The sequence below is a fragment of the Phalacrocorax carbo genome, chromosome 7 (genome assembly GCF_963921805.1).
Source record: "Phalacrocorax carbo chromosome 7, bPhaCar2.1, whole genome shotgun sequence".
Taxonomy (NCBI): Eukaryota; Metazoa; Chordata; class Aves; order Suliformes; family Phalacrocoracidae; genus Phalacrocorax; species Phalacrocorax carbo.
In genome coordinates, this window is record NC_087519.1 from 37,190,556 (window position 1) to 37,211,164 (window position 20,609).

General features: G+C 50.6%; 1 protein-coding gene across 2 annotated transcripts in view; it reads right to left on the bottom strand.

Annotated features, from left to right (window-relative positions):
- Positions 1–20,497, bottom strand: part of B3GNT7 (UDP-GlcNAc:betaGal beta-1,3-N-acetylglucosaminyltransferase 7) — a 30,595-nt gene extending 10,098 nt beyond the window's left edge. Inside the window, exons 1-2 of one of the 2 annotated variants that reach the window (XM_064457512.1) lie at positions 10,481–20,497; positions 6,233–6,366 (exon numbers count right to left, since the gene is read on the bottom strand). The gene's annotated coding sequence lies outside the window, so the exon portion shown is untranslated. The remainder of the gene's footprint in view (positions 1–6,232; positions 6,367–10,480) is intronic. The other variant, XM_064457513.1, reaches the window with a different exon arrangement.
- Between the last annotated feature and the right edge of the window lie 112 nt (positions 20,498–20,609).

Consider the following 20,609-nt stretch of genomic DNA (forward strand, 5'->3'; position numbering starts at 1 on the left):
TGAATGCCAGCCCATGGCTGGGAATTCACCCCACTCTGCACAGAGGGTCTCATGGTGGAGGGGGAACCACTGGAGACCCCCCTTCACAAACAGACACAAAGGGATGCAAACAGCAAAGCCCCAGCCACCATCTCCTCCTTGCAGTGTGCCCTGGGACCATGAGGGAAATGGGGACAGCAGCACCCCTGCCATGGGGAGCCGGAGTAAAACCCAAAACACAGCCCTGGAGTGGCTGCTGCAGCCACAGGGGACGCGCAGGTGCTGTGTGTGTGCAATATGCTGCCAGGGCTCTCTGGGCCAGCAAGCCCAGGGCCAGCTGCAGTGCAGCGTGCCCAAGGGCTGTGCTGCCCTGTCATCGAAGTGGCACTGCTCTAGGGCAAGGAGGGCTCCTGGCAGCCTGTGGCAAGGAGGTCTGCCAGCCATGCTTCCAGGCTCCCGCCTCTCCGACTGCTGCTTCTGTGCAGGAAAGAAGCAGGGCCACAGCACATGGACTTCTCAGATGCTCCAGTGCTGCTGTGCAGGATTTCAGCTCAAATAACCCTGTCCATGCAGGCAGACCTTCCTCCCACCACCCCCCAGGCAGGAGAGATGCACATCCTGCTGCATGAGAGCATTGCAGACCTGGGGCAGGATGGCTGTGCAAAGCTTTACTTCTGATGTTCATTAAATACTCAAATCATGTCAGGTCTGGGGCTACTAGTGACAGAGACACTGTCCTAGGTGCCCCTGGCACCAGCACCTCCTGTTTCAAGGCTGACTCTTAAGGTGAAGTAGCATTTTTTACATTTTTTAGGACAAACTCAAGTTTTCACACTGTCTAGATTCATCCTGGGAAAGCAGAAATGCGGCAGGAAGGCTAAAACCAAACTGAAAGTGGTTTTTTTTTTTAAAGTCCTCTTCCACAAATCTTTTCCTTGCCTCTTTTAGTCTCTGGTGAGAACAGGTTTTACATGAGCAGCCACAACCCTCTGCTGAGCGCGAAACCTGAAATTTTTTGTTTGTCCAAAACCAGAGCTGAGGGCAGCATCACTTTGCCATGAGCAGACCCAGCCACCAGCAGATCCCTGCTCTTCCTGGTGCCCCTGACTTCAGCAAAGCAGCTGGATCCATCGCCCTGCCAATCCTTTATTTTAGCACCCTTATTTCTTAGGTCTAAGTCTTTAGGCTGAAATTTGGAAGCACCAAGTGCCTGTTTAGCACCATTGGCAGAGCTGTGGGTGTCTGGAGAAGGGCTCTTGAGTGGCGGGCACTGCTTGGGCATGGGAAAGCTGAGCTCCTTTACCTTGCATGATGCCTGTGACATTTCAAGGTATACTGAGCCACTGGGGTCCCATCAAAGCTGGCAGGAGACTTGCAAGAAGTAACACTCAGGCACAGTATTGTTGCACTGTATGGAGAGGCAGAAGGGGAAGGTAATGCATGGACCTTCCCGGGTGACACACTTTTCACGGCCAGGGTGACATTGGCTTCCTCCCAACAGCAACCACCTCTGAGGCTGCCAGCTCCTGGGACCCATTTGGAGACAGCTGGTACCAGTGCCACACATTCAGCTCCAACGTGAGCATCCCTCCTGGTGTCAGCACTGGAGATGGAGCCAGGGGACCTGTCACCACAGGCTTTGGAGCTGGCATATAACAGGGCTATGGGGCATCATCTGGGACAAAAGGAAAGGGCAAGGACTGGGGCGATGCCGAAGTGGCTCATTTAGATGTTCTCAAAGCAAACCACAATGCTTTTTCTGTTTCAAGAAGCCTCTTTCCATTTCAAAGTAGTCCTGAATTAAAATATTTTATAAGAAAAAATAAGTACAACGAAAGAAGTGAGCTTTTTTTAAGAAGTTTATGTAATCCCAGAAGACTGGCTTGTGGCAGGTTGACCCAGCCAATGTTTTCCCACTGATGGTCTGGGTTTTGTTTCACTGAGAAAGGCTGCCCTGGTTTCTTTGCTATGGGTTTTTTTGTGTTGCTTTCTGATTTCTTTCAATTCTAGCAAATTATACGTACACAGAAAAAAGTCTCATCTCTTCTCCTGGCAACTCTCACACCTCCTGGCTGCTCATGCCAGTGCCGCGGTCCCTGGGCTGGGTTTCCCACACAAGGCAAGGTCCCGTTGTCCCATGACCTGCGGGGACACCCAAACCAGCCCTTTCCTCCCCAAACCTCTGAGCGCCTGGAGCAGGACCAGCGGCTCACCCTGACCAGAGACCAGCACCACGGTGTGATCACACATTCAGGTTTGTCTTTGTTAAAGGTGCTCACCTGCGATGTAGTCCATAGTGGGAGGGAGGCTGAGGCATTCCACCAAAAAAATCTCTATTTGTTTAGCTGAGCCAGTCTTTCACTGCCACGTCAGGAATTTGCACGCATTTGCACTTGCAGGCAAACATCCTGGATGTGATAGGACAGGGAATGTCCCTTTCTCATTCCACATTTGTTTCCTCAGCACTTTTCATGATGCTCTTGGGGTGTGCCGGCAGGTATAGGTAACCCTGGGAGGTTCACCTGTCACCACTGCTCCCACGTGAGGTGCTCAGGGCTATGACCAGGGACTGGCACTGCCTCAGTCCCAGCCCTTGTTCAGATAAAGTCCCCTAGGCTGGTTAGGATTAATTATTACCCTGGATAATTGCTGAGTGAACACCACCAGCGTGGAAGCTGGGGCAGATGTCACATACCAGAGGGATCTGACGTGGGATGCCAGGGAAGACAGCCGTCCCCTCAGAAAGCTTCATCTGCTTGCCCATCTGTTAACAGGGCCGTAAACCAGACCAGGAGTGTGGGAGGTGGGGGCGTTATTTTACACATCAACCCCAGGCCCCACGGCCATTTCCACCCCAGCTCCTCTGCCAGAGGCCACTCTGGCTCCTGGGCAGAGGCGGGAGGAGGTTTCTGCCTTCCTAAAGCCAGGCTCTCCCTCCCACTCCATTGGCCTTGGCAGCTCACACTGAAACACCAGAGGCTGCAGAAACACCTCGAGTCATGGCCAAAAGCAATGCCCACTTCCCTGCTTGTAATGAATCCCCTGGGATTCGTATTCTTTCAAAAATGGGGGAGGAGGGGAAGTTGCTTTGCAGGATAATGGTAGGATGATGACCACCCCCCGCCCCGCTCAGTTGTCCCGAAGCCACTGTTGCCCCCTGCAGCACCAATCTGCCTCTGGGCCACGCCGCAAAAGCACAGCGCTCAGCGGGGGCACACAGACCCCACAGCCACAATGTTGAGGAATAGGAGGATGGGGTGAGACCTGCATGCCACAGGCTCATGAAAAGGCAGGGGACAGAGTGGTGTCACGGTGTCAGTGGAGGCAATGCTGTTCCAGCTCTGTCCCCAGGTGGGACACAAGCCAGGGCCATCAGGGAAGCACTGCCCCAGCCTTTGTGCCAGGAGCTGCAGGAGCAGGGCACTGGAAAGGGCTCAGCCAGCCAGGGGGAGCAAACCCCTTGTGCTGGATCCGCCCAAGAGTTTGCCTCCTTGGGCTGCTCCTTCCTCAGTTTCTCCAGCGAAAGGACCCCCCTCCAGCTTCAGGGCTGCGGCTCAGCAGGGATGCTGCCTCCTCTCCCTGGGGGATTTGTGCCCCTGGGACACCCTGGGGAGCCCGCTGTAGCTGTGCTGTTGCTTTAAATCAGCAGCTGAATCCAGCTGTGACTGCGAGTAACCCTTGCAGCAGCCTTGCCCAGGCCTTTTATGCATTTTCCAGCAGTTCCAGAGGCGCTTGGCGGCAGCATGCAGGGGAAACCGGACTCACGCTGGCAAGCAGGGAAGGGAGGGGAAAGAGAAAACATTTCCCTTCCCAAAGGAGCAGGGGGAGCCCGATGCTGTGGCTCTGGCAGCAGGCATGGAGGGAGCAGATGGCTTGTGGGGTTGCCACTGTGGTGTGATGCAAATAGCCTTGTGGTTGGACACAGTGAGCCAGAGGCCCTGGCTTGCCTCTCCCAGCCCAGCATACCCCTGCAAGAAGTGCTTACCCCAGCGTGCCTCAGTTTCCCCCCTCTAGTCACTCAGTTCAGCCTCATGCAGAAAGCCCCAAGGTCTGAGGTTGTCCTGTGAACCCGTGGCAAGATGGCATCCAGGCACCAGAGACAAAAAGCCCGTGGGGATGGCAGGGTGGAAATAACCAAGAGAGATGCGAACATGGGGTTGAGAAGGGAGACACATTCATGCTGCCCAGACACAGAAAAGGAGGAGGAGGATGTTGGTGCACTTGGGTCTGGGAGGGGAAGGCAAGGACCCATCCTGCTGCTGGAGGGGACCATTTACATCCTGGACAATCCCAAAGAGCAAAGGTGGAGGAGAGGGACCCAGGAGGGAGAAGATCCCAGGTTGGAGGCTTGGGAAAGCAATGTCATGCAGCGCTGAAGCCGTCAGTCCTGCCCGCTGCAGGGATCATGGACCCGTCCTGCTCAGCCTTACTGTCCTGCAAGGCTGGCCACAGGCACAGGCTGAAGGCAAATCCCTGGTAGGGCATCAGCCCACAGAAGCCGCTCTCCCAGCTCCAGCCTGAGAAGGGCTGGGCTCAGGGGGCTGGCATGCTGCACTCACAGCCCTGGGAAGCCCTGCTGCCTGGGGGCCTGGAACAGACCCAGAAGCCACTGAGTTGCAAGGCGCCGTGTTTTCCATCCAGCAGGAGAGCACTCACGACATCTCTCATGAGTCAGATGGAAAGGGTGGCTCAGGAGTCACCTGAGTCTGGCGGCTGCCTGCCCACAGCCCCTCTCCAGCCCAAGTGGAAAAACATACAGCCCTGGTGCAGCACATGCCTGCTGAGACCCCGAGCTCTGGCCAGGCCCCCTCCTGAGCCGGCAGACGCAGAAACGCTCACGTTAGCCTTTTTTGGCCAAATCCGTTTAGGAGAGAGGCAGAGGCGACTCAGACATCCCTGGCCCTGCCACTCTGCTCACCGTTAATCATTGCTCTGCTGCTGCTCATTGCCTGTGCCAAAACCTGGGCTCTGCTACAGCCACTGGTGGGTCGATCTCCAGCAATAGATGGAGTGAGGGAGAAAGAGGGCATGCAGCTATGAATTTTCCCTGCCTTGGCTAGGTCTACTGGATTAAGGCCACGGCAAAGCTTGTTGCTTCTGCATGCACAAGAAGGGAGGGCAGCACCCACACCCATGGTGCCACCCCGGGGCAGGCACCCGCCTGGCGCAAGGGATAACCCCTGCATGGCCATTGCTCCCCAGCCCAGCTCAGGGAGATGGTGGGAGAGGTGGCAACAGCAATTTGCGAGCCTGGGAGTAGTTTAGCCATGCGACAGCCCTCGGGAGAGAAGAGAGCCGGCACACCCAGCTGCATTCCTGAGGTTTGGTTTCCATGGTGGGATGTTCACCCGACGGTGAAGTCATGCTGTGGGCTGAGATGGTCAGTGACTTCATGCATGGATCCAGCTCCTTCTGTGATTCACAGCAAGCACAGCTACAGGCCCGTGCCACCCATTGGGCTGACGGTTCTGCCATGCTGCCGCGGCTCTGACGTTTCTAGCATCTTGGGCTGGGAAGGCTCCAGACACCTCTGTTGGGTTGAGCCCTGCCTCACCGTGGGAAATCAGATCCTGCCACAGGGTGGAGGGAAAAACTGATGGCTCTCATGGGTCCTTCCAGCCAATTTGTGTCATCACACTGTGCTCCCAGTAATGTTTTAGTTCTCCATCCTACTGCTGCCACTGGTGAAAACAGGACAGAAAAGCACCACCCTAAGAGGTTGCTCCTATGGGGCCAAAGCTTGGAAGATCTGCCCAGTGTTAGGCAGATGTGTGGAAGGATGGAGAGCTGGGCAGCATGGAAAGAGTAGGATGGAAAGCCCATTGGTCCTCAGGGCGAGGTGGCTGGGGCGCTTCCTGGCACCAGCAGCTCGTGGTGCTAATGCATGGCACCTGGCCATGCAGTTCAGCTGTGGGGCCCCACAGATCAATGAACCAGAGGTCTGGTGGAAGAACTGGCCCTGGGATGGCAACCAGTAAGCCAATAAGATTATTCCAGCCTCTGGAGTGGTTTTCTGTAGGTCTGGAGGCACAGGAATGTGGCTGGGATACCCAGGGCCGTCAGCCACCCTCCCCATTTGCTCAGCTGGTGACCCCTAGCGCTCTTGGGCTGTGCTAGAGGGAAACGTCTTCATGTGACTTTTCAGCAAAGATGAACTCCTTTGCAGTTCAGTCAACTAAAACCCCATAACAAAGCATATCTGTGCATGATGCATCTCCTGATCAACCACCACTGGAGTGCTTTCTGCACACACCTTCTCTGCGTTGGTCCCAGCCTCCTGCTGTCCCCAGCAGCCGTGGGCTTGAGGATGAGGGCAAGCTGAACCCCAAGGGGCCTTTTCTCTCCTCTGGCACATCCACTGGTGTTTCACATGAGCACATGATGCTTCTGGAATACAGTAGGACACAGCTAACCCTCAAACATGTCAGGTGCTGGCACCCATGTGAGCAGGGCTGTTTGCTTCTGAGATTGACCTAGAGCTTCCCATATATGTTTGTGTTCAAGGTAAACTAGCAAACCCTCCTTTGTTCTTATCTTGCAGACAGATGCAAAGGTCCTAGCTGGCATGTCCCCAAGAAGCCAAGCTCACTTTAGGGGCCAGCACTGAGCCACCAGCAATGACCCCTGCTCCAGGAGGGGACAAGCCACCTCCTGGGCCTGCCACAGCAGGTGACATCCCTGGGGACCAGGGAGATGATGCTGAGGATGCGTAAGGGGCTGGCACAGCCTGGCAGCCTCCTGGGTGCGTATAGGCCAGATCTGGAAGCACGCAGCCAAACTGCACCTGAGCTACAGCCAAAGAAAACCAGTGACACCAAGGCTGTTTTGCACCAGCTGGGATGGAGCACCAGCCCTGCAAGCCAGCACTCAGGTGGCACCAAAAGGTGACACAAGGCAGCTCCCTGTCTTGAAGATCCCACAAAGCTTTCCAGGGCTCTTCCAGGTCTGGCCCAGGCTTCGTTTGGTTGACACCCAGAGCCACGTGAAGGTTAAGTGATGTACCTGGGGCACAGATGGACCCAACCTCCACTGCCCCCTCCCTGTTCCCATCCCTAATCCCACAAATGCACCCAGGTGAAACGCAAGAGTCCCTCAAATCCCTCCACCCCTGGAAACACCACCACCCAGCTTCCCTCTTTCCTTGGGCCCTTCTGTCTCCACTCCATGCTAATGATATTAATTTCGCCGCCTTTTCATGGGGCGTTGGCCCCTCCTGTAGCGGCTCTCCTCTGGCTCCCAGCTGCCCTCCAGCCCGGGTGACTCACGCTCGGCACACACTGAACCCTTTCAGCAGCCGTTAGCCCCAAACACTGCCCCAGTCTTCCCAGCGCCGGCGTGCCGAGCCCCCGCCCCCAGCGCCCACTGCCGGCACAGGCTCCTGGCCAAGGGGAGACATCCATGCCCTTGCTAAGAGAGAGAGAGCAGCTTTCATGGCTGAGAAGCCAAAGCCCTTCCCAGCGTGATCTGGGCCAGGATGAGGCGCAAGCAAGAGGTCGACCGGCTGGGACAGACTTGCAGCCTGGGTACCTTTGAGCAACGGCCAGCAGTCTAAAAAAAACTAAATACATGTATTTGAAAAGAAGAAAAGGATCACAAGTTCCTAACGGGACTGTTCATGGCTCTGACAGACAAAACCTGCTAGGTGTTTTTTCCTCCCTTCTGCCTTCACCAAATGAGGCTCTGTCTGCTGTGTAGGGATGGGGACAGAGAAGGGGCTCCTGTGCTCCCCAGCTCCTGGCTGGCAGCGGGGGGAGCACTGCTGTGTAAACTATCCCTTTGCCTGGAAATGTTGCAAAATCCTCCAGTGGAGGAGCTGCTGGAAAACCCACTTACAGAAGGAGTTCCTTGCAGCCAGGGCTGCACAGCGAGTGGGCTGGAGGCACACTGCCTGTGGGACAACACCATCCCCTGCGCTGCACCAGGTCCTTCTTGTGCAAGGGGACTCGTTGCCCCCCAGGGGACTACTGTCTCATGGCCTGGGGTGAAGTGCTGGAGCCTGGGAAAGTCCACGCATGGTGTTTTGGGAGAGGGTGGGGCTCAGATGTACTCTGAAAAGAGCCTTACCCACCTGCCACAGCCTAACACCTGGGCTTGTCAGCTGTCACAGCCTCTCCAGCAAGGGGTACATAGCCCAAGGAACACAAAGAGAAGGATAAACTCTTGTGAACATGGGTGACACAGCAGGGACATGCACAAACCCAGGGAAGCCACTGTGCATGAGGCTGCACAGGTATCTTCTGCCTCATTCCTTCCTGCCTCTCACTGCCCTTTTCGCCTGTGATTTTCTGTTTAGTTTGCTAAAATACCCAAATTACCTGAAAAAACAGTCACAAACTCCACTGCTGCAGACACAGAAATGTGTGTGTCATCGTCATTGCAGTTCTCAGCAAAATGAAGGAGCTGACCCTCACACCCCAGACAGCATTGCAGGGTCACCGACATTGCCAAAGCTGCGCTTATTTATACCTGCAGAGCACATGGACCCGCATCAAATCCCGGTCCAGCCTAGGGAACACAGCTAAGAGAAAGGGGAAAAAAAACCCTAGAGACCTGTCAAAAACAACACGAGGCAGACAGCCAGGCTCAGAGGAGAATCCCCACCTGGGGTTTGCTACTGACCCTCTGATGAGCCTCTGCTCTTGCCTAGGCATCTCTCCTTGGAGGGGACAGCAGAAGGATGATGCCCAGGGGCCAGCCTTGTTTGCACAAGCCAGCAGTAGGGCCAGAGAGAAAATTTCAAAATCTTGATGGGAGGAATGCGGTGTCTGCAGGGCTGAGAAGTGCATTGCAGCCACCCTCCCCTCTGGGTGTTTGCCAGGTTTCGGTATCAAAGTCCCTCTTCAGTTCCCATCTCCAGTGAAACTGCCACAACAAACTAAGTTGCATTTTATAAGTCCAGCGGGAGGGGTGAGGGTTTTGCAAGCTGTGCTTAACCTTGGAAAGGTCACCCTGAAGCCGCACTCCTGGCCCTGAGGTCAAGCTGCCAGTGTGTGGACACCACTGCCAGCCACCAGCAACCACAGAAAGCCCTGCGACCAGTGGCAGTGGTCCCACAGCCTCAGCGCAGGGGAAGGACAGCACTCGTCGCCAGCCTCCTCACATCGCAGCAGTAAGCACAGCCCATGGGGGTGAGGCATCCCAGAGCAGAGAGCAAGTGCTGCTCTATCAGGCTGTGGTGGAAACAATTCCTGGCAAAACATTTTCCACTTCTCTCCCCAGTTGTCCTTCCATCATCACCTGATTTGTAAAAGACTGGGGGGATGGATCCTATCACCCTCTTAGCACAGCCCAGGGATTGCATGGGGAAGATGAGGCCCACCATAGGGGGGGCAATGGCAGCTGTGCCAGATGTTATGATGCTGAAGTGGGGTGATGGCAGCCACAGGGAAATGTCTGAGGGATAAGGCTTAAATGTATACTGACTCTTGGGAGACCTAGAGCCCAGAGGGACCCCATTACCAAGGCCCTGTGTTGCAGAAGTGGGGAAAGGGCTGATGCCCACTTCCCATGCCCCAGCCCTGCAGGGTACTGGGTGCTGGGGTGGGCAGGCAGCCCCATTCTGGGCTGGTCACATATCCAAGGTGGGTCCCAGTCCTGTGGAGCAATCTAGAGGCACCGCCCATCTGCTCCCAGGGCTCAGGCCAGTATCTCCACTGCTCCCATTGGCCTTGGAATCAACCATCCGGTGGCAGAGCCTTGGGCCAAGCTGCAGCACTACCAGCAAAATTATCTTTGTTGCTTGCACAGGGAGAACCAGTACATTTCACACCCAGGAAATACAGAGATTCTTTCCCCAATAATCTGGAAAAGCAACTGATATAGGTGTGGAGGAAGGGGACAGGGAGAAGAGTGTACACTATTTATAGACTTTTTATTTGTCACTAGTTCCTGCACGGCCAGGCCGGACAGCTCTAACCTGCTCTAACACACTCCCTCCTTTGTGCCATAATAAATTGCCTGAGTAATACCCAGCAAACGCACTGAAGCAACAGAAACCTGGCCAGATGCTGCCTGCATAAAACAGCGCAGCAGGAAAAAGTAAAATTCAGGCTGTGGGCAAAAGGGAGGTACATTAGTCCTTGCAAGGAGGAGATGTGTTACACTATTACTTTGCACCCTTTACCCACCAGCTGTGGGTAGTATAACAAAGCAAAACCTATGCAGCCCCAATCTTCAGCACAGGTTGCGTTTTCAGTGGATGTGGAGGAAAAGACAGATCCTGTGTAACAGCTCTTAACTGATGCAGGTGCAGCATGGGCTAAGTTTATGCAGATGCAGGATCAAGAGTTTTGCAATGTTTCTGTGAAACTAATAGGATGTAGGAGCTGTCCCCCCATCACCCCCCAAACCACTCAAGTGGGGGAGACACATGGTTGTCCTGACAAACAAAATCTATTTCTAGCCCTCAGGGTCACAAATAACTAGCTTCAAACTGTGTCTAGAAAAGAAAAGAAGCATAAGCTAGTACTGATCATGAGCCACAGTGTCTCCAGGAGAATACCTGCTGCAGTGTAGATGTGTCCACAGCCACAGTCGCTTCGAGGTGCATCTGTTCCAGCACAGCCTTATCCAGGAGCCACAATACCTTCAGAGGTATACTTGCTCCAGCGTGGCCTTACCCACAGCCACAGGCCCTTTAGAAAAAAGCCTGCTCCAACATGGCCTTACCCATGGCTGCAATCCCTCGAGGGGTGTACCCTGCTCTGTAATGGGCTTATCCAGGGCCACACGCTTTGAGGTGCTCCAGCATGCCCTCATGCACAGCCACTGATGCTTCGAGGTGTACCTTCTCCAGCATGGACTTATCCTTGGCCCACAATCCCTTCAGAGGTACACCTGATGCGGCACAGATATAACCACAGCCACAGATGCTTTGAGATGTACCTGCTCTGGCACAGGCTTATTCATGGCCACGGATGCTTCAGGGTGTCCTGCTCCCGCATGGACTCATCTGCAGGTCACAGTGCCGTTGACTCGAGTTCACACTGGAGTTCCAGCCTGCCCAGTACAGCAGCACAGAAACATCAGCGTTGTCCTGACCATCTGCCAGCCCAGGCGCATTGTCATTGCTGTTATCAGAATGTTCCCAGGCACAGGTGAGTAAGATGATCAGCAGTACAGTGAGCAGCATAAGCAAAAATCAGCCACCAGTGAGCACCGCACTCTAATCTACAGTGGTGCAGGAAAGCCCCATGGCAAGCATAGGTGCCTGCTGATAAGTAGGTAAACAGCAATAACAGCAACAAATTCAACCTAGCACATTCCAATCAAACCTGCTGTTATCTTGAACCCTTCAAGCCCCATGTTGGGTGCTAAAAGGGACTGTCATGGTTTAACCCCAGCTGGCAACTAAGCCCTACACAGCCACTTGCTCACTCCCCCCCAATGCAATGGGGGAGAGAATTGGAAGAGTAAAAGCGAGAAAACTCATGGGTTGAGATAAAGACAGTTTAATAAACAAAGCAAAAGCCGCATGTGCAAGCAAAACAAGGAATACATTCACTGCTTCCCATCGGCAGGCAGGTGTTCAATCATCTCCAGGAAAGCTGGGCTGCATCATGCATAACAGTTACTTGGGAAGACAAACACCATCACTCCAAACATCCCCCCTTCCTTTTTCTTCCCACAGCTTTATATATACTGAGCATGACACCATATGGTATGGAATATCCCTTTGGTCAGCTGGGGTCAGCTGTCCTGGCTGTGCCCCCTCCCAACTCCTTGTGCACCCCCAGCCCACTCACTGGTGGGGTGGGGGTGCAGAAGAGGCCTTGACTCTGTGTCAGCGCTGCTCAGAAGGAACTAAAACATCCCTGTGTTATCAACACTGTTTTCAGCATAAACATAGTCCCATACTAGCTACTGTGAAGAAAATTAATTCCACCCCAGGCAAAACCAGAACATTAACAATTTAGGTTTCCAGGCTGCAGCTCCCTAACCACAACACCGCAGGTGTCCCAGCACAGCAGTTCTGGTTGCCCCAGCTGCACCCTCCCTACGCACAGAGCAACCCTCGCACCTTCACCCTGTACAAACCATCTTACTCTCCTGCAAGAACACGTGCGACAACACTAAGGGATCACAGGAGTCACACAACTACCAACAACAAATGGGAAGCTCAGATTAAATAATAAGGATTAAAGCAGGACTACCCCTAAAATTTAGTCTCTGCATTTTTGCAGCACTCCTACCCAGAACCCTGTCCAGCCCCAGCTGCCCACACTCCAGCAAGGCTCACAGGCAGCCTGGCATCTCCCCTGCTCTCTCTTGCAACCTTCCTACTACCCTGAGGCAGGTGCAGAGCTCTCTCATGCTGGAAGGAGTTAAAATAAGGAGACACTTTTAAGCTACTACATTTGCATTTGAGACAACCACCCCCTCACACACACTCCCCACGGCAGCCACAAAGGTATTTCTCAACTTTTTTTGTGAGATTGAAAAGTGGTGTGGTGATAGTTTCCATTCCTGATTCTTACCTAGTCAGGAACAATCTCAATTTCATATTGATTCAATTCTTACTGCACCGAGACTATCGTATGACGTTTTCCATGGTTAAGAGCCTAACAGAAACTAATTTGTGCATGTACACTTCAAGGTATGCAGGTCAAACTCCGGATTTGAGCTGCTGTAAGAGAATCCATGCATAAAAATGGCACTGGGTAATAAACCAGCGTTATTGCCGATCTGGTGTTACACTAGCAAACCAGAACTTTTAGCTTCTTTGCTTTCCCCTTCCTTTTGTTGCAGAGCACAAGTCTGCACAGAAAGCCGGGCACAGCAGCAGTGTGCTTGGGGCAGTTGCTGCTCTATCGCATCAATTCATGACAAGACACAGAAGAAAAGCTCTTCATGATTAAAGAACTGATACCCTGCTCCTTCGGGCCAAAAAGGAGCCTGCAACAGGAGCTCAGGCACAATCAGGCAGGCAGTGGCAGCCTGACTTGGAAGAGTTGCTGCAGTAGCAGGAACCTTTGCTGAAGTGGTGAAAAGGGAGCGTCACCTCCCAGTGCAGTTTTGCTCTCTTTGATCCAGCCCCAGTGCACAAGGGACTGATGGTCAGAGCGGAGATGTTGGGGGACAAGCCTTCTGCAGAGTCCCTCATAGCTGGAAGCACAAAGACCCTCCCATCCCTGGTACCTAGTACTGCAGGGTGTTTGGGTTATTCTCTCCTTCTGATCAACCTGGGGGTTTAAAGGTGCCTGCTGAGAACTCCACAGAGATGGAGCAGGTGACCAACAGCCCTCACTCCTTCCAGGGCTATATGCCACATCCTCTCAGATCCTACCACAAGTGTTAAGGAAACCCTGGTTCCTACTCTCTCTGTAACTGGTCTGTGTCCAGTAACTGTGTGCAGCCCTGCATGAGCCCTGCTGCCATCCATCCAGTTCCTCTGGTGCACAGCCAGGCTCAGAAGAGCCTCCCCTGAGTCTTACTGTGCTTCTACCTGTAGCATGCTGTGGCCTCGCCACTTCCATGCAAGCACACACATTTGCACCCTGCCCTGGTTTTGGCTGGGACAGAGTTAATTTTTTCTTTAGTAGCTGGTATGGTGCTATGTTTTGGATTTGGGACCAAAACAGCAGCGATAAGGCAGGGATATTTTAGCTATTGCTTACACAGCGTGAAGGCCGCCTCTGCTTCTCACGCTGCCCTGCCAGCAAGTAGGCTGGGGGGGGCACAAGGACCTGGGAGGGGACACAGCTGGGGCAGCTGACCCCAACTGACCAAAGGGATATCCCAGACCATGTGATGTTGTGCTCAGCAATAAAAACTGGGAGAAAGAAGGAGTTATGGTGTCTGTCTTCCCAAGTAACGATTATGCATGATGTAGTAAACGTTCCTGCTTTCCTGGAAATGGCTGAACACCTGCCTGTCCGTGGGAAGCAGTGAATGAATTCCTTATTTTGCTTTGCCGGCACACACAGATTTTCCTTTACCTATTAAACTGTCTTTATCTCAGTCCATGAGTTTTCTCACCTTTATCCTCCCACTTCTCTCCCCATCCACTGTTGTGAAGCAAGCCAGTGGCTGTGCAGTGCTGAGCTGCTCACAAGGGTTAACCCACAACATGCCCCAGAGGTCATGGCAATAACACCGCCTCCATCATCTCCAACATGCCTAAGCAAGGACATATTTCCCCAGGACTGATTTTCTAGCAGGGACAGGGTATTCCCAGTACAAACCACATTCGCAGCCCAGAGGAAGGTCATTCAAAGAAACACGTGGGCAACACCAGTAACCACGTCAAGCAGCAGGAGCCCTCGGCTTCACAGAAGATAAGGCAGTCTGCAACGTGCTGCTTTTCCCAGCACAACAGCTGGTGGTGTGAGAAAGAGGCAAACGTGCTGCTAGCTCATCTAGCAACCCACTGTCCCATTCCCATTGCCCAGGAATGGCTTGAGAGGCATCTAATGAAGCACAGAGGTCTCACTGTTGGCAACATAACACTTCAGTGGCTGACTTGCCCTAAACCACTCTCATCAGGAAATGGTTTTACATAAAGTACTGGTGCCAGAAGTCAGAAGATAAAGCTAGTAAGAGATTTTAATCAGCCCCAGCACAAAAGGAAGGAGATTCCTGCATAATACCAGAGACAGAAAAGCTCTCCTTTGGGGTCTCTTTGGGATCACGTCTGTGCAGCAGGAAGAGGCTGTGGTACAGGTGAAAGGAAAGGGGCTACAGTCAGCAAGCACCAAACATCCAGCCAATTTTTTGAGAGCTCCAGCCTGGGATGAGCACCTTTCAAAGCCTCCTTTCCCTCTGTAATGCGTGAACACAATCCAGACCTATGGATAATTCCCACTGCAGGAAAAAATAAAGCAACCCCCCTCCAAACGGAACAAAAAGTTAGAGCAAGGGAAGGAAGCAGAGACAGGAAACTACATGGACACTCTTCAGAGAGGCCACTGCTGCAGGATAAATAGCCAGATTTTTATGCATGTGCTGAGGTTCCTTCTGAAATTCATTTCAGGCACCTGAACAAAACAATCAGCTTTCCATGAAGACTCAAACCATCCCCTGCTGCCAGCAAGGAGAGAGAAAACCAGCTGCCTCCTCACAGCTGTTTGGGGGAAGCTGGACTGGGTTTAAATAAGGACATATTTCTATCTCACCTGGAACAAGCAATGAAAATAATGAGACTTACAGGATATATCTTTTTTCAGATTGTATTCCACAGACACAAATGTGTTATTGTTACCAGAAATGCGTAAGATCACCCGGATTGGTTTTGATTAAAAAGCCTTGGTCTCTGCCATAATCCAGGAGCCAAGACACCCTGCTGGCACTCGAGATTAAATCTATTCCCATTGCTGCCATTTCTGGGTGACTTGGGAAGTAACATAAAATTGCTGACACTGGCTTCTGCTTTAGTTGCTGTAAAGGCAGTTTCAGAGAACCTCAGAAGCCCCAACAAGATTCATGGAAGTTCCCAATCACTTAGACCCACTTCCTGCAACACTCAGGACAGCTTTGTGAAAACTTGCATCCTTACCATCTGCATCTTCAGAGTCACGAGGATAACAGGGTTAGAGAGAAACAGTCTTACAACGCTCTCTCCTTGCCCCTGCCCAAGGCACACTGACGTTACTCTGTATTTTGGTAGTGGCTAAAGGCCTTAGTTATGGGCCACGTCCTCATGTCACAGAAGCACTGAGGTTGACTATGAGCTATGGGAGCAGTTGTGCTGGCTCCTAATCCATCACTTGGCCCCAGCTGCAGTGTGGCTACACTGGCACAGCTGCTCTGGACAGGCCCAATCCCTGGATCTGGACAGAAACAGGACAGCGACAGCTGCCGTAGCCAGTATTGCCATGGCATGGCTGAAGTGATGTGACCCTTGAGAACTGCTGTTGTTCTCTGTCTGTTGACCACTCCCTGAGGTGGTGGATCATGACTAGGAGCTCCCTAGCATGGAGCTTTTGGTGCAGTTAGTCAGGATGGAAATTTTGGCTGTTCTGAACAGCCCAGTTTCCGCAGGGCTTATGGATGGAAGGGGCTTAATCGAAACCGAACTGTTATCCTTGAGTCCCAGAGCTGCCTCATTTCAGTTCCCTGCTGGTCACTTGGAAGAGGAGGAAAAAGAAAGGAGCCCGTTTTGTGGAAAATCATGGTAGGCCACAATCTGCCGAGTGAACAAAATTAAAAACCCAACCCAAGTCATCTGCTTAATAGGAGCCAGTCCATTAGGATACTGCAAATTTGATCCAAGGGGAAAGCAGTTATAGAAAAGGGTAAAAAATTCAGCAACACATGCTGTTTGACAAAGAATCCATTTGGGGCTAATGATCCTGCTTCTTGCTACCAACATGAACCACGCTTCCAAAAGGCAGCGCATGAGCAGACATGAACAATGAAGTGATTTGTTCTCAGGAACCATTCAACCTCTGCCAAGAGTCAACCGGATCCAGACAAGGGCTAGGGCAGTTAGACCAACACATGGCAGACCAAATGAGGAACTGTATCACTTGGCATAGAGCTGCTATTTCCAGCACTTACATCCCATCCTCACGTTAGCTCAACTTTTTCACTCTTCAGAGAAGGAGGACTGTATGTCTGAATGAAATCTGGATCTACAAAGGCCAGATTTTTTCACCTGAGAGAGGCAGAGGGAGGTGCCTTCAACTCCTAAAATCCCTCAGTTGGTTGATTTTCAGATTGCCTCTGCGCTCATAGCTGTCAGCTACAGCCTAATATAAGGCACCTTAAACATCTGCAGGATGAGTATTACTGTTTCAGGTATCTATTCCTCTGCATTTGTCCTGTTCATTAGCTCTCAGCATTATTAAAATAAAAACAAATAAAAAGAAGTAAAACTTCAAAGACTTCTAAAATTAAAACCAGCAAGACATTCTGGAAACCAGTTTTTAAATTAAATACAGTGCTAGGTCACTCACACTCAGAGTGACCAAAGTGATGGACTCTCCCCAAACCTGTGGACTTAAAATCACATCAGAACAGCATTTCCCATATTTGAAGAAGATAAGTACAAAACAAACATTTAAAGCTGTCACCTGGATTTCTTACCGTTTGTGTGAAGCATTTTCACTTACACTGCAATAAATTACTGCCCTAGTTTTTTGGAAACTTGGACCATACGTGAAGGACTGCTGAGAGAACTTGTAATAAAAGGAGGACATGTTCCAGAAAGTTATTAGATGTTCTGGGGTGTGCCACTCAGCCTGTTGTTTGGAGAGCATCAGATCCTTAAAGAGCGGAAATTTGGATCATGATCCTGTAACTGAATACAATGTCCTTCCACTGCAAGGTAGAAAGCAGCCTGGACTTGGGAAGAAACTGGCTTTGAAACAACGGATTCCAACCACTGACAAGATGCCAGGCTAGAAGAATTACTAGTGTGATACTGCAGTAGGACAATGTTCTGTGTTCTGCACCCAGAAGTTGGTTTCTTTTTAAAATCTGTTAGCAGCAGATTCCCACACAGCTTGGCCAGAACAGTCTGGTCTTAAAGTCTGTTTTGTTTGCCTTGAAACACCTTGCTGTTTCTCACCCATCAATAAATTCTCAAGGGTCCCACTCTTTTTACAATTTATATGAATAGCAGAGGTTAGGAAAGTGCAGCGTGGCCTGGAGAAGCCCACATGGCTTAGTCACAGAGGTGTTTTGATACTTAGTTCCTACTGGGGTCAGTGGAGGTTTGCAAGGCTACATCTCCATTTTCTTCGCTAGCCAAGCCCACACACCTCCTCAAGCTCAGTGTGCCACGTGGCACAGCCAGGTGTGTCCAAGGTGGCCTGCAGAGTTCACACACTCCTTGGTTAGATTATGCTTACTGAGAAAGGTGCATCTCCCAGCTCTCCAACATTTCCTCTCCTGGGAAAAAGGGCTTGTTCCAATATTGAGCCAGACTGCAAGCAAGTGTGAGGATGGTCCAAACTGCCAGGAAGTTTTGGCTCAAAGATGAGCCACAAGCTAAAAGGTAAGTCTGGATGTACTTAAATAACTGGGAAGAAGGTAGCCTCTCTGCTTTTCTGCTACCACTACTCAAAGATGTGCATGAATGCAACACAGCACTTTTTATCTCTACACTGTAACCTCCACCATGATTTATAAAGACTAGTGGCACTTTGTTTAAAGGAAACAACTCAAAGCCAAACCAAGCAACCACTGTCCATCCCCATCACGGCAATATTTTTCCTCCAGAGAACTTCCTTGCTTGTCTTTCCCTGCACACTTAAATCCTCCAACAAATAATACTTCTGACACCAAACCAATATCACTGATGGCATCCCACATGCCTGGGCTCTCCTTATGACAGACCACAAACAATGAGTGGCTCATGCCTGCACTGCAACAATTCTGAGTAAACAACGCTACCTCTGTGGTAGCAGGCCAGGTTCAACAGCAGGGATCTGTGTTTTCAACACAGGTGGAGACAAAACTGTTGGGGACAGAAGTTGTTGATAATAAACCAAAGTGAAATGTAACCAAATGCACACCATAAAAGTTCACAAAACCCCAAACAAACCTATCGAAAAGGGAAAGAAAATAAAAATCCCTTTAGAAGCATTTTTACCCAGTCACTGCCAGATAATTTTAAAGCACTTGCCCAGAATGAGCCCTCCATGCAAATTTAAATGGACTTATGCAGTTTATGTCTCATATAACACTGTCTCTAAAACAAATTACACTGAATACAGAGAATTTATATCCAAAAGGCATGCTAACGTCACATAGCACTTTGGTCCCAGAAAAACTTCCCTTGCAGACCTGTGGGTCTTATGCAATAACTGTATCTGCTTATTGTAAACAACATCACAGCCACTTTAAATACAATCATTCAGGCAGGCAATTTCCACTGCTCCCATTATGAATTTACCAGGGTGGTGTTGTATCTAGCAGCAGCTTCTGCATGGCACATACAAAAAATACCTAACAACTCTTAAGAGTGAGGTGCAGAATTTGCTATGCGTGCGTTACTGACCTCTATGCAGGGACCTTTCAACCCCAAATAGCGGAGTCCTACTAACAATGGCAGAATCAACATTTTTCATTAGCTTCAGAAACTTCCAATTGGCACCCACAAGGGCTTTTTGTGAACAAGACAGAGAAAAGGAGGACCCGTTACTTTGTTGGCCTCTCAAATTACTGCTCAGCTGATGATTTATTTCTAATCATACCCATAGTTTCTCTCAAGTATTTTGAAAATTATGTTTCTCAAGCATTAATATAAAAACAGTCTCAGTTTTCATACTGTATACTCACACTCTGAAACACCTAAGAGTTGAAAATGGAAAAGTGTACGTAACAGAGTTCTGCATTGCAACAGGCCCCAGTAAGAAACAAACACCTAAGCACATAAACTTCAGCTTGTTCCTTTCAGTCCAGTTCTGCAAAATGCATTTTGTTTTTCACAAACCTTGATCTGCTGGAGCAGTTGTAGCCGTACCTACCAACCACCTTCAGCTGACTTGTAAAGAGCAATACAGTTTTGACTCCAACTAATGGTAAAGCCAGTGAGGTTTTGGGGTTGTTGTTCCCCCCCTCTTCCCCTCCCCTCAAAAATAGGCTGCACTCAACATTTTTCAAAATCTGCTCTGCATCTCGGAGTCTCAGATCTGCATGAAACTCTGCACTGCTGTAAAATAAATAAAACAAAACTCAACTGTTGGAGCATTCTGCGTTATCCAGGTATGCAAATGAACGTGCTTAGCACTTCACTGTTAACAACTTGGCCATTGATACTACATGCTGGAAAAAAAGACAGCATTTCAGAGGAAAAAGAAAAGCTGCCTAGCCTGGAAAACCACTAGGTGAGTTTTATGGCTGTTTTCCATTACTGCCCTTTTGTGAACCAGAGGACATTTTTCCATTAACTGTGTTTATCAACTCTGAGAGGAGGTGGGTGAATATAAGCACAAGTCAGATTTTCTGTGGTTTCTTTGTCTGGCATGGAGATCTATGCAACAGGGGCTATCAAGTGTCTATAATCACTTTATGTCTTATGTAGTTTGGGTGTTAAAGCAACACCTGTACTCTGCCTGCTTTGTGTTAGGCCTGTGGACACTGTGAAGTTACCAAGTAGTAAATTGTAACTTCCACATGAATATGACTAGATTTTATGCTGGGGGATATCTTCCCCTACAAAACATCCTGATGCCAGTTCTGTTATCCAAAGGGGTTACCTGAACTTGTGCACAGGAGCCCTTCCTGCAAACATCTGACACAGCATCACTGATCTTGCTGGGTCTCGTTGCAACATGACACAAGGAAATGGCCTTGTCTCTTCAGTTGCCACCACACACCAAGAAGCACAATTGAAAGCATAAAGCTTTCTTCTGGTCATATGAAAATGATTGGTGGCTTTACAACTCTTTGCTCTAGGGGAAGGTAGCGTCACTATTGGAGTTGCTTTACCTTTCAGGCGGTGTTCCACTTGTTTGTTTGTCAAGGTGAAACTCCAAAACAAAAGCCTTACCTTCTCCCTTTTGGTACCTGTTAATGCAATGGCAGATACACTCCCTGCATTTTGTTTCTGCCTTGGTGGCAGCCAAGTTTCAAAGTAAACTGCATTTCTGGAAAAGTTGTTGTCCTAACAGCCGTGTCACATGAGGGAATGTTACTGAAAAGCCAACCCCCAGTGAAGAGTTTGGTATTTCCTGGTCAGTGTT